At 44.3% G+C, this 15,658-nt stretch overlaps 1 protein-coding gene across 2 annotated transcripts in view; it reads right to left on the bottom strand.

The window, feature by feature from the left end:
• Positions 1-9,646, bottom strand: part of GNG12 (G protein subunit gamma 12) — a 111,879-nt gene extending 102,233 nt beyond the window's left edge. The window contains exon 1 of one of the 2 annotated variants that reach the window (XM_080932616.1): positions 9,564-9,646. The gene's annotated coding sequence lies outside the window, so the exon portion shown is untranslated. Of the gene's footprint in view, positions 1-9,102; positions 9,347-9,563 lie in introns of those variants that run through there. The other variant, XM_080932617.1, reaches the window with a different exon arrangement.
• Between the last annotated feature and the right edge of the window lie 6,012 nt (positions 9,647-15,658).

A 15,658-nucleotide genomic window follows, 5' to 3' on the forward strand; every position in this document is an offset into this window, starting at 1 on the left:
GACTGGACACTCAAAGGTGCTGTGTATATATCCTTCTAGGTGCTGGGATAAAGTAATAGGCTCTAACCTTCTCCTTGTGGAACGAACTCTACAGCAAGTAACACACTACAAGGAGCAACACACTACAAGGAGTAACACACTACAAGGAGTAATACACTACAAGGAGTAACACACTACAAGGAGTAACACACTACAAGGAGCACTAGAAGAAAAGGTGAGCATCCACAGCACTCTACTGCTTTTCACAAAAGAACCACATATTAAATATTTGTGTGTGTGGGGGGGGAATGGGGGTGGGTGATCTTTTCCCCTTGGTCACTCCTCACTACAGCTAGTGAATGCTGAGTTTGTTGTTAGAGATTTAGCTTGTTTTTGAGAAAGGTCTTGCTGGACAGCCCACATTGCCTTCAATCGTTCTTTCAGCCCAGGCTAACGATGAACCTGTGACCATTCTGCCTTAACTTCCTGAAGGGTCTGATTACAGGCATATGTCACCATGCCAAGCTGGTTTGTTTTTTATGTACAGGTAAACCACCTTTATATAGGACTGCCTTTTATAAATTTCTAAAAAATAAAAATTAAAAAATAAAAATAAAAAAGGACCAAGCTTTCTCTTCACCAAATCGGATTCCCTCTCTTTCGACAGAAATCTAAATCAATTGTAGATTAGCAACATCCCAAACGTTTCCTGTGACTAAGAAGCATATGGAAGGTCTGGAAAGCTCTCTCAGAGGTTAAGATGAACCCCGTTTTTGCAGGGGACCTGAGCTGACTTCTCAGCACCCACATCAGAAGGCTCATTATTGTACTCCAGCTACATAAGATCCATGGCACACACGTGACATACACTCACACAGACACAAGAAGCACAAGTAGACAGACAGACAGACAGGCTTTTGTTGAAAGAGCACCTCAAAAGCAAACTGCAGCCCCATTCACTCATATTCCTAGAATGCTGAGCTCTGATCCTCTTAAGACATTTCTGCTTTCATCTACTTTACCCTGGAAGGACCAAATACCTCCCTGGTTGTAAAAATCATACTGAACAGCCCAATATAAGGAGCGAAGTAATAAACAAATTTGACCTGTATGACCTTTTTAGAGATACAAATACATGAGAAAGTCTAGACTTCTGAAAAGATTTTTCAGGAAATATAATTGGAATCTACATGTTTTAATCTCCTTTTCAATCTCCTTACACACTAATGTGTATGTACATACGTGTACGTGGTGTGTGCCTGTATGTGTATGGGGGAAGGGGAGGGAGGAGAGGAGAAATTCTAGGCTAGAAGATATTTTTTGTGGTCTTTGAGAGAATGAAAATTACTAACACCATTAGCTGAAGCCTGTAATTCAGACATTAGTAAATGCAGTGAAACCATACTTTATACTTGCCTTGACTCAGTACTAATGATTTGGCAGCCCATTCCACCCAGGCTCACATCCTTAAGTCTGTATCTGAGACAGTTCGACAGACTATACACAAGGAGAACAGTTACAAAGTCCCACACCCTCAACAATGTCACAAAGACCCATAGTTAACTCAAACCTCCACTTCTAATTGTCGGAGGGAAAATCACTAAACTGTCACTTCTCACCAACCAGATTAGCAAAATGTAAAAGGACTGACAGTCCTCCTCCTGGTGGTCTCTGAGCAGTATGCTGATCCAATGCTTCCCGAAGGTGCTCAGCCCAGCCGCTCAGCAAACCACTGGTGGGTGTGCCTGCACTTAAGCTGTCTTCACAGGATGTAAAACCAAAGGATTAGATACAATCCACAGCTCCAGCTGCATCTGCACAATGGAAAGCTGGTGTGACGGAAAGAGAAGTTATTTCTGACACACTGCTAATTTAACATAGCAAGGCAGACAACAGTAGAGAAAGCAGCTATACAAAAGATGGGAGCGAACTACATACTCGTTCGTCATACCTTAAACTCACAGGTTAAATACCGTAGGTGGCATGAGAAGGCCCGTCTGAGAAAAGGATAGAGTCAAGTTTTAGTATCTTCCCTTTCTATCATGATGGTTAAACTGGGGGCACACAAATTAATGATTTTCTTTTATGAAGAGAGTGACTATGCGTATGAGGTGTAGGCAACAAGTTCTCAGGCCAAAGGTTGTAAGGCAGAGAAACTCAGTGCAGAGTTCAGGAAGTCAGCGTAGTAAGTGTGGACAGGGTGACTTCTGTCCTTGTGGGTGTGGGTGGCCTGGAGTCCCTGTTATGTATTATAGCCAGAAGGGAGTTAGGGAAGTACAGGTAAATGGGAGGCAAAGGCAGAAAGCCAGCACTACCTCCCAGGCAACACGCCAGGAGTGTTTATTTGCTCTTTGGACCAAGGAGTAGCTGAAGCATTCTGCTTATCCACTATGTAGGTTAAGCAAGAGGCAAAGCACATGCAGATTCGTGGCACAAGGTCTCTGAAACCATGCTAAGATGGGGCAGATGAGTCTGCTGTTTAAGGAAGGCCACAGGGAAGTTTCACGAGGAAGGGTCGTCTGCTATCTCTGTTTTGGGAATCCAAGTTCGGCTGAAGATGATCTGCTCCATTTAACCAAATGAAAACTTTTCTAGACATGCTGGCATCTTTTCATAACAGCAGAAAGCAGAAGGGTGCAGTGCAGACCATTCCCCCCCCTTTACTTTCACCAGCACCTGACAGCTACACCCACCAAACAGGGCTCTTATCTCCCACCTGCTATTCCAAACCTCCCAAAAACCTGCAGGAAGAGGAAGCTAATTCTGACACCGAACTTGAAGAAGCTGCTTAACAGCCAGCTGGCAGCAAGGGAGAGACAGATAAACTCTAGCTTCTGGTGGCTCTGGCACCAGTGTTTCCTACTTCTTTCCTAAATTAGAAGTCTGTTTCCAAAGGATGCAGTCCCACAGGCTCCTGTAGCTACACTCACCACTATTTACCCAAAGCAAGAGGACCACATCTGTCTAATACGCAGCAGGAACCTCTCTCCACGTTCCCCCTCCTGTGTCATAGGCATTAGGGTGCTTTAGTGGGCAGGAATTATTGCAGAGCAACGCTTGAGCCGTTCCCAACTCCACAAGTATTAGGTGATCCCGAGACTGCTGTGCGATCCACACTAAACAATGTCAAGGACAACGCCTTAAGGCAAGATGAAGCCAAGAGAAAGAAGTCATGAAATAATCTGTGGACTGCTAAAGAAGGTATGAGTCCCAGAAAATACAATTCCATTTCCTTTTTTGATCAAAAGACAGTGGCTTACGCATCTTGGTGGCACACATTCAGGGAGCTTGGCGTCATTTCTTCAGTCCTCTGGCATTTGTTGGGTTCTTACTATGTGTCACACTCTACAACTCCGGGCATTTAGAAGGCTGTTGTCAGACACAGCACTTCTGCGGGTTAGGAAAACAAAACCCATCTCCACCACCTCCAAAATACCCAAGTGGACTGGAAAGAAACGTCTCTACATCCCAGAATAGTCCTACTCCAGTACATGGTTTTGTTCTGTTGGTTTTTGCTGTTGTTTTGGTTATTTTGCTTGTTTTTTTGTTTGTTTAATGGTGTGAGGAAGCTTGTTTTTTGAGTTTCATTGTATAGCCCTGGCTATCCTGAAAATCAGTATGTAGTAGACCAGGCTGATCTCAGTTTTCTAGCAATCTTTTCGCCTCTGCTCCTTAAGTGCTGGGATTATAGATAATACACTGCCATGCCCAGTTTGGCCTACTTTTTTTTTTTTTTTGCTAGCGATTCCGGTGAACAAATTTTGAAGTTACCATGAGCTTGCGATCTGAGTCAATGCACTCCAGTGGGAACAAATGGCTTAGTGTCCGGTGGTCAGGGGTATCTCGGGCAGCAGTATCAGCAGCGAAGAGAAATTCAATAGAAATCTGAGGTGTTTAATCAGTGAAGCGCCCTTCTGATTATCTTATAGGGTGTGCACAGAGTCATGCTGAACGGAGGTTCGCCAGAGACTTCAAGTGTGGATGATGGCAATGAGGCCTGTATGTCAGCGAACACCGGCAGCCAAATCCACCCAAATCCAACCTGGGCTCATACCTCTTCTCATTCAGCCGCGTGTCAACTGTTATACAGCCTTCCCTGCAAGGAGAATGGCTACAGCCTGTTCTGCAAGGACACAGAATGCACGGGTTTCTGAATCTTTGGCCCCAAAGTCACAGACTTAAAAAAAAAAAAAAATCAAGAAACAGAAAAAGTACAAGTTCTTAACAACTGATCCATTCAGACAGACCCAGAAAACAAACTTCTTTTAGCTACAATCTTCGGGAACAGCCCAAAGTCTGAAAAGTCTGCAACACGCTCATTCATTGTTCTGTAACCTTCTGATGTGCAGACCTATTAAACAGAAGACAAAACCCTCCTTGTGCCAGGACAGCAACCAGACACTCGCAGCTAAGCATTTTTATGACACCTAATAAAACCTGCCATGACAAACCAAACATTTAAGTGACACCAGAAATGATTTTCAAGAGTCACTGGCAGTAAATGGAGCAGCCCAGCTGGAAGCCATCTTTGATCTAATCATTTCCACCTTCTGCCCAGCTTGAGAAAAAGCATGGGGTTCCCTGCACCTACTGGCAGGAATTACGCTAGAACGGAACTTTTAAAGCCAATTTTCTCTTCTGCCCAACCAAAGCTTCCTATGGAAAGACAGCTTCACTGGTCTGTGAACGTACCTCAGGCCTGCTGGGTCTCTGATGTTATATGGGGCACCAACTGCAATGGCGAGGATTCAGTGAGCGCCGAAGGAGAGGCCCCGTAACTTTCTTCTGGTTACTTGGCTCACTTATGTAAGAAGCCCTACTATGTGTCTCTTGACTTGATTTACAGCTTTCCAATGCACATGCTCCCATTAAGCACCGTTTTCTCTCCTTTGACTGTATTGGCCCCTCAGTGATTCTTGGTAGAGTATTGAATCCGCTACAGAATTACAGCAACTCTGGGGGAAACTGTATCTATCCCTTGAGGTTGGAATGCTTAAGAAACATTAGCCTCAAGTGGACCTTGTTGAGAACTGGGAAAGGCCTGGACTCAGAAAAGGTCTAGGAAGGCTCAGGGTGGATAGCAGTCTGGTGACTAGAACCACTCAATCGTACTGCGATCTCGTTTGATTTCTCCGTCACTGCTGTGAGTTTCACTGCACCCATTTGTCCCTCAATTCTGTAATCCAGGACAGACTGCAGGTGCTCTATAAATGCATCCATCTATAAATCCGAGAAGTACCAACTTCTGTGAAACCACGCTTGGCTTATCTGAAGCTCTTCCTCATTTACTACGTACTTCTAATCCCTCTGTGGTAGCAGAGGTCCAGCATCCCAGCACTTGGGAGGAGGCAACACAAGGCCCTTAAGTTCCAGGCCTGACTGGGTGGCAGTGTATAGAACCACACAGCATGGACAAGGTCCTCGATTCAATTGCCAGTATCTCTCTCTCTCTCTCTCTTTCTCACTTACTCACACACACACCCAAAATGCACACCAAATATCTGTTATAAATATAAACCCAAAAACTTCTGAAGGGCTTCCCATTTACTACAAAGGTTTGGGCTCTTAATTTGATGGCATTCGTATATTTAAAAAGTTAGTGATTTTTTTTTTTCCCCAAGGCAACAAAATCCTGCTATATGCAGTTATAAAGCAGAATTTATTTTGAGTGACTGTTATGAATGATCTGTTCTATGGACAAGCTGACTAGGGAATGGGGGGAAATGGAGGCACCCATTTGTATTTTCCTTCAAGCCTCTACAAAAATACATAGATAGCTGTAACTGTAACGACCCACTGTACTTGTACCTGTCTTTCAACTGTGTGACCTAAACAAACCTCTTGTCTGAGTAACCGATTAGAAAGGAAGGTGAAATTAAGATCTAGAATCAATCTGTTGAGTAAGTTGATATCCAAACCCATTTCCTATTTAAAAGACAAAATATTATTGCCTAATCACTGCATAGTTTCTTACTTTGTAAGTACAAATTTGGCCAGACTTTTAAAAATAATAATAGCCTCTCTGATTTGAAATATGAAAATTCTGGGTGGCAATTTTCCTGTTACACAAGTAATGAATACTCCTTATCTGTACAAAGATGTCTTAAAGTTAGTACTTACTGAATACTGAATACATGTCAGGCAATGTTCAAAACGGTCCACCTAGGAAATTCATTTATTCCTCACAACCTCAATAAAGCACAGAGACACTAAGCCATCTGATCTACACACCTAGGAACTCAAGCCAGTTGCCCATTATCAGGTTGTAACAGTCCAGGAGCAAAAGCAAGCAAGGGTTCAATCGATCAGTACACTAGAACACCAGAGCAATTCACAACCAACACTGCATGCTTTATCCTTGAAATCATCGTAAACTAGCACCTCCGTGTCACTGTCACTGACAGGGTTGATCAGATGCACAGGCATCTGATGTGCATTAAGGAGGAAGCAAAGGCTTCAAGGGGTATGTTTTTTAAAGTAAAACCTTTTTTTTTTTCAGAGTTTGCAAATTTTAGCAAATGATTCAGGGAGTCTATGAGTTCATTTCCTGAATTAACCATCTACTCTCACAAAAACTTCAAAATAAACACAATTAGTCCCCACTTCTTATGACTTATCTGCTGGCCTTGGACAGCCATACAAACAACAGCCAACGACTTCAAGCTCTTGGATCACATCTTTTCAAACTTTAACAGTCATCTTGTTAAAAACAAATGTTACTTCTGCTTTTTATTTAATTTCTTATCCAAGGTTAATAAACCTAACTATTTAAAATAAAAATTCTCTTTACATTTAAAAGGTAACTTATGTTCCTAGTTTCCTAGCCTTGAATACTATGTATTTAATAACATCAAAAGCATTATTAAAATTATTGGTCTATCAATAAGTTTTGTTCATACTGCTATGCGTAAAACAGGGCATACACACGTTTATACATACACACAGTCCAGTCAACCTGTAGGTTTTTGTTTTTGTTTTTTAATAGCAAGATCTTAATCTAGTATAGGCTAGCCAAGAACTTACTATGTTGTCCAAACTGGCTTTGAACTCAGAGCAATTCTCCTGCCTCAGCTTTGCCAACTGCTAAGATTACAAGTGTGGGTTACCCTGCCAGCGTTCATCATTCTTTGGAACTTAAAATGGTGGTATCTTGCATTTCCAGAAGGTTCTACCTATTATAATTCATTAAGTAACCTGCTGTGCAAACTAGGTTAAAAAGAAAAGTGCTCCTTCTAAACACTTTATGTAGTTTAGTTTCAGTCTGTGTATTCCAAAGACTAACTGATACACTTTCATCAAAACTCTACAAGCAGCGACCATTGTTACTCCTACTTTACAAATCAGATTGAAAGGGGTTAAATTATATTCTCATCCTGGTCTGTCTGACTGGCTACATAGCAAACCACTGTTAAAGAGCGTCCCTTCCCAGACAGCTCAGAAAACTATTTCTAGGATTTTACTTTCCTAGGTAAGGCTTACACTGAAATGAAACACACAACCACTAAGTCTAATTAAAACCCAGCCTATCAACTTAGATCATCCCAAGTCTGATTTTTTTTTCCCTACTAGAGAGAGGTTTCCATTATAGAAATTATTGAGCATTAGCTAACTTTTCTCAAGTTCTTTTTATACCGTGAAACCCTTGGCTCTCACCACCTGAATGCCAGGGGTGTTCTGTAACCTGTGACAACGGCAACCCAACTGTCAGAGATTTGTCTTTCAAATAAGCTCAGAGCTCTCTGCACAGGCCATTAGACCTCCTCCCCATGCCACACTTGCCGTCTCCTGTGAAGTACAGACCCTCATTCTTACATGGTTCTATACAGATCTAAGTGCTGCACACTGCGCTGGGGGCTCTGCACACAGTAAAGTGCCTGTGCTAAATCCAGCTGCATCGTAGTCACTGTTCAGCATTCACTGGATCTCACCCAGGGCTTTATGGTGCTGGCTCACTACGAAGAAAGGCAAAGGGTCTGAATATTTGATCTAAATGTCCACTTAGCCATCTACAATTGATTGCTTTTTAAAATGTGGTTGGGAGGTAGGAGGTAGTCAGTAGGAGGGGCTTGAGTGTAGGGTAAGGGGGTACACTTGTATGAAACAGACAAAAATAAAGATTAAAAATATATGAGAACCATATGCTTATTTATTGAAAAATGGCCTCTCTCTCTCTCTCTCTCTCTCTCTCTCTCTCTCTCTCTCTCTCTCTCTCTCTCTCTCTCTCTCTCTCTCTCTCACACACACACACACACACACATACTTTTGTTTTAAAAGGGGAGGGAGGACCTCCTTACTTGAAAGTGACTGCTTCACAATAGTAAATTTAACCTCACTGTTCTAGGGTGACCTGCTTTCCTAGCTTCCCTGGGGAAGGGCTGGAATCCAGTGGTAATTTACATCCATGGTCTGAAGTGCCAAGCAATGGTGCAGCAGGGTGACCAGAGCTCTAAAAACAAAGCCAAGCTATTGCTTTAAAAATTGAGAACACACAGACACAGTGCCTGGCTCTGACAACATCCAAAAGATTCATTATAGACAATCTATTCAGGAGTCGCTACGATCGCCCCAGGAAATATAAACTGTGTCCAAAGACAGCAGAGGGGAGAGGAAATAACTGACCGGAATGAGGCGAATCATGTGAAGTCCGTCCAACAAGGCCTAAGACATCCCCAGTGTTTCCACTTGGAGCCGCGTTTAAACGTGCCCTGGCACAAGGGCACAGACCTCCCTCCCAGCTTAGGCACGGGGCTGCTTCCTTTCCTACCCACTTGTTTGTGCACAGCCACGCCCGCACAGGAGGACCACGAGACCACAGGCCTCGGCAGATCCAGCTGATTTACAGTTGCTTAAAGTTTAACAAGAATCACGGCTCCCTTTGTGAAAGTTATGAATGATTTAAGTCAAGTTTACAAGCCATCCACGGCCAGGACAAACGAGTGTCAGGAGACACTAGCAATGGCGTCTTAAAATGAGGTTTAATTGACAGAGGCCCTAACTAAAATAAAGAGGGGTTTATTTAAACCCACGGGCTAAGCGTCAGGCGCTACATTTAAAAAGAAAAAACAAAAACAAAAACAAAAACGGGGGAAAAAAGGCACTCGAGGCTCAAGTTTGAACTCCGACCTTCCCATTTGAGTCACCGCCGCAGGGTCCCTCGTGGAGTGTCACCCGAGTTCTCTCCACGATCCACTCTTTCCCCCGCCGCCACCTCCCTGTGAGGACCCAGCACCGAGGCTGCCAAACCCGCGCGCGTCCGGAGATCGTCGCGGGCAGAGGAGGGGCGTGCGTGGCCCCGACCCGCTCCTCCCGCACCGCCGCGACCTGGGCGGCTACTCCCCGGGCCTCCCTCCGGCAGGGCGAGGCAGCTGCAGAGACTCAGCCTCGGGGGCCACTCGCGCCCCCGGGACTCTCGCGTCTGTGGGCCCCAGCGGGCCTCGCTCCCACTCCCCCTCCGCGGCCCAGGGCGCCCGCAGCCCGCGCTTCCTCCCTCCGCTCCCTCGGCCAGCTCGCGGGACCCAAAGGCGGCCCCGAAGTAGCGGCGACCGCCCCGCCCCGTCCGGTCCCGGCGCTAGCTTGGCACTCACTCTCTGCCGTCGCCGCCGCCACCGCCGCCGCCAGGGAGTCCGGCTCTCCGCGCTCCCGGGACCGCCCGACCTCTCCTTCCCACTCCGCTCCGGCTCCGCCCCTCGCGTGTGGGCGGGGCGTGCGGCCCGGTGGGCGGGGCGGCCGCCGCCACCCCCTCCGCTCCGGCCGGACCACGGCCCCGGACGCGGTCGCCGCGCCCAGCTGCGGCCGTCGGGGGTGAGGACACGCGTGCCCGCGGCTGGGTTGGTGCGGCTCGCTACGGTGCGGCGGGCCCGGACAAGCACCCGAGGCTACCACCATGCGCCACCACCATGACCACATACCACCGAGTTCGCCGCAGTCCCCGGGCTGCGAAGATGAGCTCTGCCAAACCCCACACAAAAGTGGGGCTCTGATCCAGATACGTCTGAGGAAACGGCCACCGTCGTATTTAAAGGACTCTGGGGCCACAGGGAGGTTGTTTCCCAGAAATGGAGGTAAAGCCAGATTGTTAACCGGGTGCTTCCGAATGCCCCAAACTGGGCAGAGTTCTGCCTAATAAATTAATTCGACCAGGCTAGTCTTTTGTTTGTTTGTATGATGCATTTAGAGTTTGGCAGATTGAAAGACTAGTTTTGCGTCCACAATAGCTGGCTTACAGCCATTCAACGAAACGAAGCACCTGTTGTGTGTGGTCAAGAATCATGCTAAACGTGATAGGAGATACCACCAACCCAAGGCAGGCTTGCTTGAGTCCAGTAGAGATGGATGTGCAGAAATGGTAATATTCAGCAGTCTGCTAGAGTACTCCAAGGTAGGTGGAGATACAAGGCCAAAGTGAGTCACTAGGAACCATCGTGGGCAGTCTTTTTTTTGAAATGATGCTACTATTGGATAAAAGCAGTGGGCACTAATTGGACTCAGTGCCTAGGCAGGGAGGGAGGGAAAGAAAACACATTGGGGGTTGTGGTGGGAGAGTGGGAGGGGAATTTGGTATGATCTGGATACCAGTATGAAACTGTCAAAGAATAAATACAAGCTATTCTTTAAAAGATCAAACAAAAACCACACCAGTATTTTCGATAATAAAAGAATAAATAAGTCCAAGTATTGAGTGAGGAGGCATATGGAGTTTCTCCTGCTGGGATCTAAGTACTGAATCCCACTGAAGGCATTAAATTCACTCCTGTTTGTATTCTTACTCAAGAATGCGGTGCTTGGCCAGTGTGGTCTGAGCAGCCTCCAGAGGATGTTCTTTTTAAGGTGTGAACCACACACTCATTTCCTACTTCTTACAGTGTTAGGAAACACTTGGCTGATTCAGATAGCGGCAGTTCAAAGATGCACCCTAAACAGAATGTCCTGACACAGAATGGACTGTTACAGTTTTGATGCCCACCTCTGGACCATTATATAACCCCAGCCAAGCATTTCATGGACTTTTAATTTTTCTCCCGCTAGTCTGTGTCTGCATAAGGCAAGAATGTAAATCCAAGATCACAGACGAACCCGTGCAGAAATTATCTATTGACATTAAGTCATTGGAAGTATGGACTTTTATTTTGTCTTTCCTCACCCATTATCCATTTTTAATTTCTTTTTTTTCCTGTACTAAAATGTCAGCCTGTAACAAATGAAGAATAATATACAGTTAATCATTTATACCTGCAGGGGTCTGCATCCTCAGATTCAACTACAGATTGAAAATATTTGAAAACAAAATGGAGTCTGTCCTGAACAAGTATGCTCTTTGTCTTTATTTAATTTATAATACAGTATAACAAAAATTAATATTTACATTGTATAGGAATAGATAATAAATAACCTAGGAATAATCAAAACATTATCATATGCAAAATGTAGGCAAGTTATATGCAAATGCTATGTCATTTTATAGGAGAGTTCTCTATCCTTAGACTTTGGTATATATCCTTAGGATTTAGTATTGGTCCTGGAACCTGTACTACAGAGAGTTGAGAAGTTCTGATCATAGCAGCCAAAAGGCAAAAACGGCAAGAGCTAACATTTAACCAGTACTTCCTGTGTGGCAGATGTTGCTTTAAGAGCCTTACCTGTATTAAACCTCTTCATTCTCTTAGCAACCCTAGCATGTAGGCACAGCAAAGTTAACCCAACGAGTCTGAAAGTAGCAGAGACTGGTTTTGAATGCAGGGTTCTTAAACTGTCTGTGCTTTTAACCATGATTCTGGACCCATTTCCTGAACGTTGATGACTCACATTCTATCTCCACATGGCTGTCCTTCCTATTGCATGCATGTGTGCATACATACATACATACATACATACATACAAGTATACATGTGTAGTATTATATATACATGATATAAATATATATGTGTATATATATATATATATATATATATATATATATATATATATATCCCCAATTGCATCCATTTCTGTTAATATTTGGTCCGATCCCCTGCCATTCTTCCCCCAGCTTTATGGACATTGATTCCAAGTGTACTTCTTGTCTGCCAGCACTCACATCTTAACCACCTTCAGCTTCAGAATGTACTATCCCTGGGCACAGGGCAGCTGGAGCCTGGCAACTACCGTACTCCTTACACCTTTTCTTTAAGCAGTGACGAGAGTGCGGAGGTGAAAATGCTCCCTCTGTTTTGAGGCCGATTGGAATGATTGGAGGCTGCATCTAAGATGTCAGCAGCACTCCTGCAGCGGCTGGATAAGAACCTCCCCTTTTCTCCAGCTCTTTGCTTAGTGTCCAAGTGCTTCCCTTCTTGCCCCTCCCAGTTCCACTTCCTATTCCTCTTGTCCATTTTTGGGGGTGGAATGTATTCCAATCGGAACCTGCAATGTGATTTATGTGACTCGGTGCAGAATGAAAACTGCTCCAAAATTATTTGAGAATTTCAAAATGGTAAGGCTGAGCATTAATAAGTCAAACATGCTTCTGTGCACTGCACAGGGGTGGGGCTCTTCTTTGCACATTAGGGAGGCTGTCCTAGATTCCGATACATCATTTTCTTTCAACTCTTTCTGCTAAAATAACAGCTACTAAAGTAACAATCAGCCCAACAAGGTACCAGACCCCGGTCAGTATAAGCCAGCAGCAGCTCACATCACATAGGAAGAATTATGTTCTCTTCGGTAGAGCTCTGGCCACAGGAAGAACTGTCGTCATCAAGAACGGTCTGGATTAATAAGGTGAGAACATGAGTTGCATTCGTAATTCTGAGCGACGCCAAAGTGTGCTAAGTGTGGATTTGTGCAGCGGTTTAGATGGAGCATCCTGGAAACACGTTTGCTCAAGAAGTTCTAATGGTCATTGGTTAAAAGAGACACCTGTAAGGAGGTAAGGCTGGTGGGAAGCACTGGTGGGAAGGACAAGACCCTCCCCATGTAGCTGAGCCTGAAGCTACTTCAGGACAGAAGCTGGGTGGGTCCTCAGAGTTGGCCTGAACTGAGTCCTTGCTATTGACCTTGTTTGTTTGTAGGCGACAGAATGCCTCCTTTCTAGTTCTCTGTCCTCTGAAGTCTCTGCTCGAATCTCTATTTCTGTCTCTCTTTTATTCCCATTCCTAACTGTCCCCTATAATATGTTCAGGTGGTTCCTTCAGGACAGGGCGTCTTGTGTTTCCCATCTCCACATGCACAGGCATCGTGTTTTTAGGCTTCATTATCATGGTTTCTTCCTTTTCTTACATTTCCTGTCTCTTCATTTTCTTCCTTCTCACTCTTCTCCCTCTTTTCTCCCTCTCCCTTTTTGTTTTAGTAGGTGTTCTATTGCTGGGAAGAGACACCATGACCACGGGAATTTTTTTTTTTATCAAGGGAAACATTTAATTGAAACCTGCTTAGAGTTTCCGAGGTTTAGTCTATTATGGTCAGGTGGGAAGCGTAGCAGCCCATAGGCAGACCTGGTGCTGGAAAGGTCACTTAGAATTCTATGCCTGGATTGGCAGGCATCAGGAAGTGAGAATTACTAGGCCTGGCTTGAGCATTTGAAGCCCCAAAGCCTACTCCAAGTGACGTATTTCTCCCAACCTATCCACACATACTCTGACAAGGCCATACTTCCTCATCTCTGTCAAGTGCCACTCTCTAATGACCAAGGATTCAAATATAGAAATGCCACTCCTGTTCAAACCACTACACTTGAAAACTTGTTTTGTTTCATTTTTTTTTTATTCTTTAAGTCACATCTTTCTTTTCTTATACTATTAGTTTTAATGTGTTTTGATATTTACAAAACTTTAAATTAAACTACTCATTACATATGTATATTATAACTTATTAAAATTGTTTAAACCATTAGAAGAAAATACTAGGCATATTGATACCTAAAGTTTAGTAACACCTTACTGTGTGTAATGTGTTGTTCTAAGTTATTACATAAATTGAAATCTAGGCTATCTTCATTTCATAGCTTGATACAAGCCTTACAGAAAATGGATAAAGTTATACAATGTAGCTTTTGTTCCTATAGTGACTGTTCCATACACATGTAGAGTTTTTAAAAGATACTTTGGTGTGTGGCTAACTACTTGAATGAGGAACTTGCAAATAAAAAGAGCTGCTTGCATTGGGAAGTGAAGTTTAGGGCTTTATACCTCAAAAGCTCCCTCTGCAGGGAGCTACAAGGGTAAAGATCAAAATTTAGCATAAAGAGAACCAGATTATCTTAGCTGGCCTAGAAGGTTAGATCTATAAATCAACAGGAAATTCCTCTTCCTTGAGTAGAAACTGGTTTTATCTAGAACAGCCAGGATACTCAGTTGGGCAGAGCAGCTAGCTGGATAAAGATTATGTTCCTTCCTTCCTTCCTTCCTTCCTTCCGTTCATTCATTCATTCATTCATTCATTCTTTTTCTTTTTCTTTTTCTTTTTTAACACTAACACTTATACCCCAAGCTAGCATGGGGCTTGCTCATGTATAGCTCAGACTAACTATCAATATTACTGTCTAATGCTCCCGAGTGTTGGGATTACATACAGGTAGGAGCCAGCATGTCCAGAGAGTACTGTGAATCAGTGTGTATCCAGAAAATGGCTCCCATAGGAAGAGGTATGAAAGAGGGTTCACATGTGCACAGACTCATTAAACAGAAGGCAATCTAGGTGGTAAATAGGGTAGGAACACACCTTGCTCCTGAATGGTGGATGGAACTTTTTTTTGAGTGACATAGCAACAGAGTAGCATTTCATGTATGTGTGTGTGTGTGTGTGTGTGTGTGTGTTGTGGGGCAGGTGGGTGGTGAAGAGTACCCTGGTTTTCTAATGAAATCAGTGAAACCCCAGAAATGTAAAGTGACACAGTAGGTGCTTCCTAGTTTCCCCCAAAAAACCCAGGCCCCTTCACGAAATCCACAACCCCCTCCTTCTTGTAAAGTGGCATTGCCACACTCCATAGGTAAGATGTGACCACAGGTCACATAAGCTCCAGGCAGAAGCAGGTCCACCACTAAATATGTAGACAAGCTCTTTCCAAGCCCTCAGGCCAAGCCAATAAGAAGTACGGGTTGTCAGACTCTGAACCATTTCAAAAACTGTATGTACATGGGGGGTTTGCTCAAGAGTAGAGAGGTGCAAGAATCATTCTATCGTCTGAGGGTTTTTGTTATAAGAGCTGTTAACACCAGTGTTTGGGAAGAGATTTTCTCTCCCGAAGCCTCTTGCACCCTTCACCGGAGCCCCTTGCTGGTTCGGTTCAGCCTGGCCTGGTGCCTCATGGCAGCGGCAGAAACTGGGGCGGGGGGAGGGGGAAGCAGCAAGCTGGACCAAGCAGCAGAAGCGGAGGAACCAATTCCCCCTTCCCTGCTTGCCTAAGCTGGAGTGCCCAGCCAAACCCAACATCAGAGGCGGCAGAAGCCATTCCCATCTCTGATCTGTGTGGGACTTCTGGCCCAAAGTCCCACGTGTGTGTTGAGGGTGGATTCCCTTCTTAACATTTTTATTTAGTAATGATAAAAATGCTGCTATTTTGAAGCTTGCTTATGGATGATGATTCTGTATTCTGCCAATGCAAAACACAATTCTTCCAGTACTCACCTTAAAGGAAATAAGAGATAGTTTATTTGGGTTACCCCAAGTGCCATGTTCCAAATGGCTCTGTGAAACTTTATAGTAATGG

The sequence above is a fragment of the Micromys minutus genome (assembly GCF_963924665.1).
Source record: "Micromys minutus genome assembly, chromosome: 18".
NCBI classification, from domain to species: Eukaryota; Metazoa; Chordata; class Mammalia; order Rodentia; family Muridae; genus Micromys; species Micromys minutus.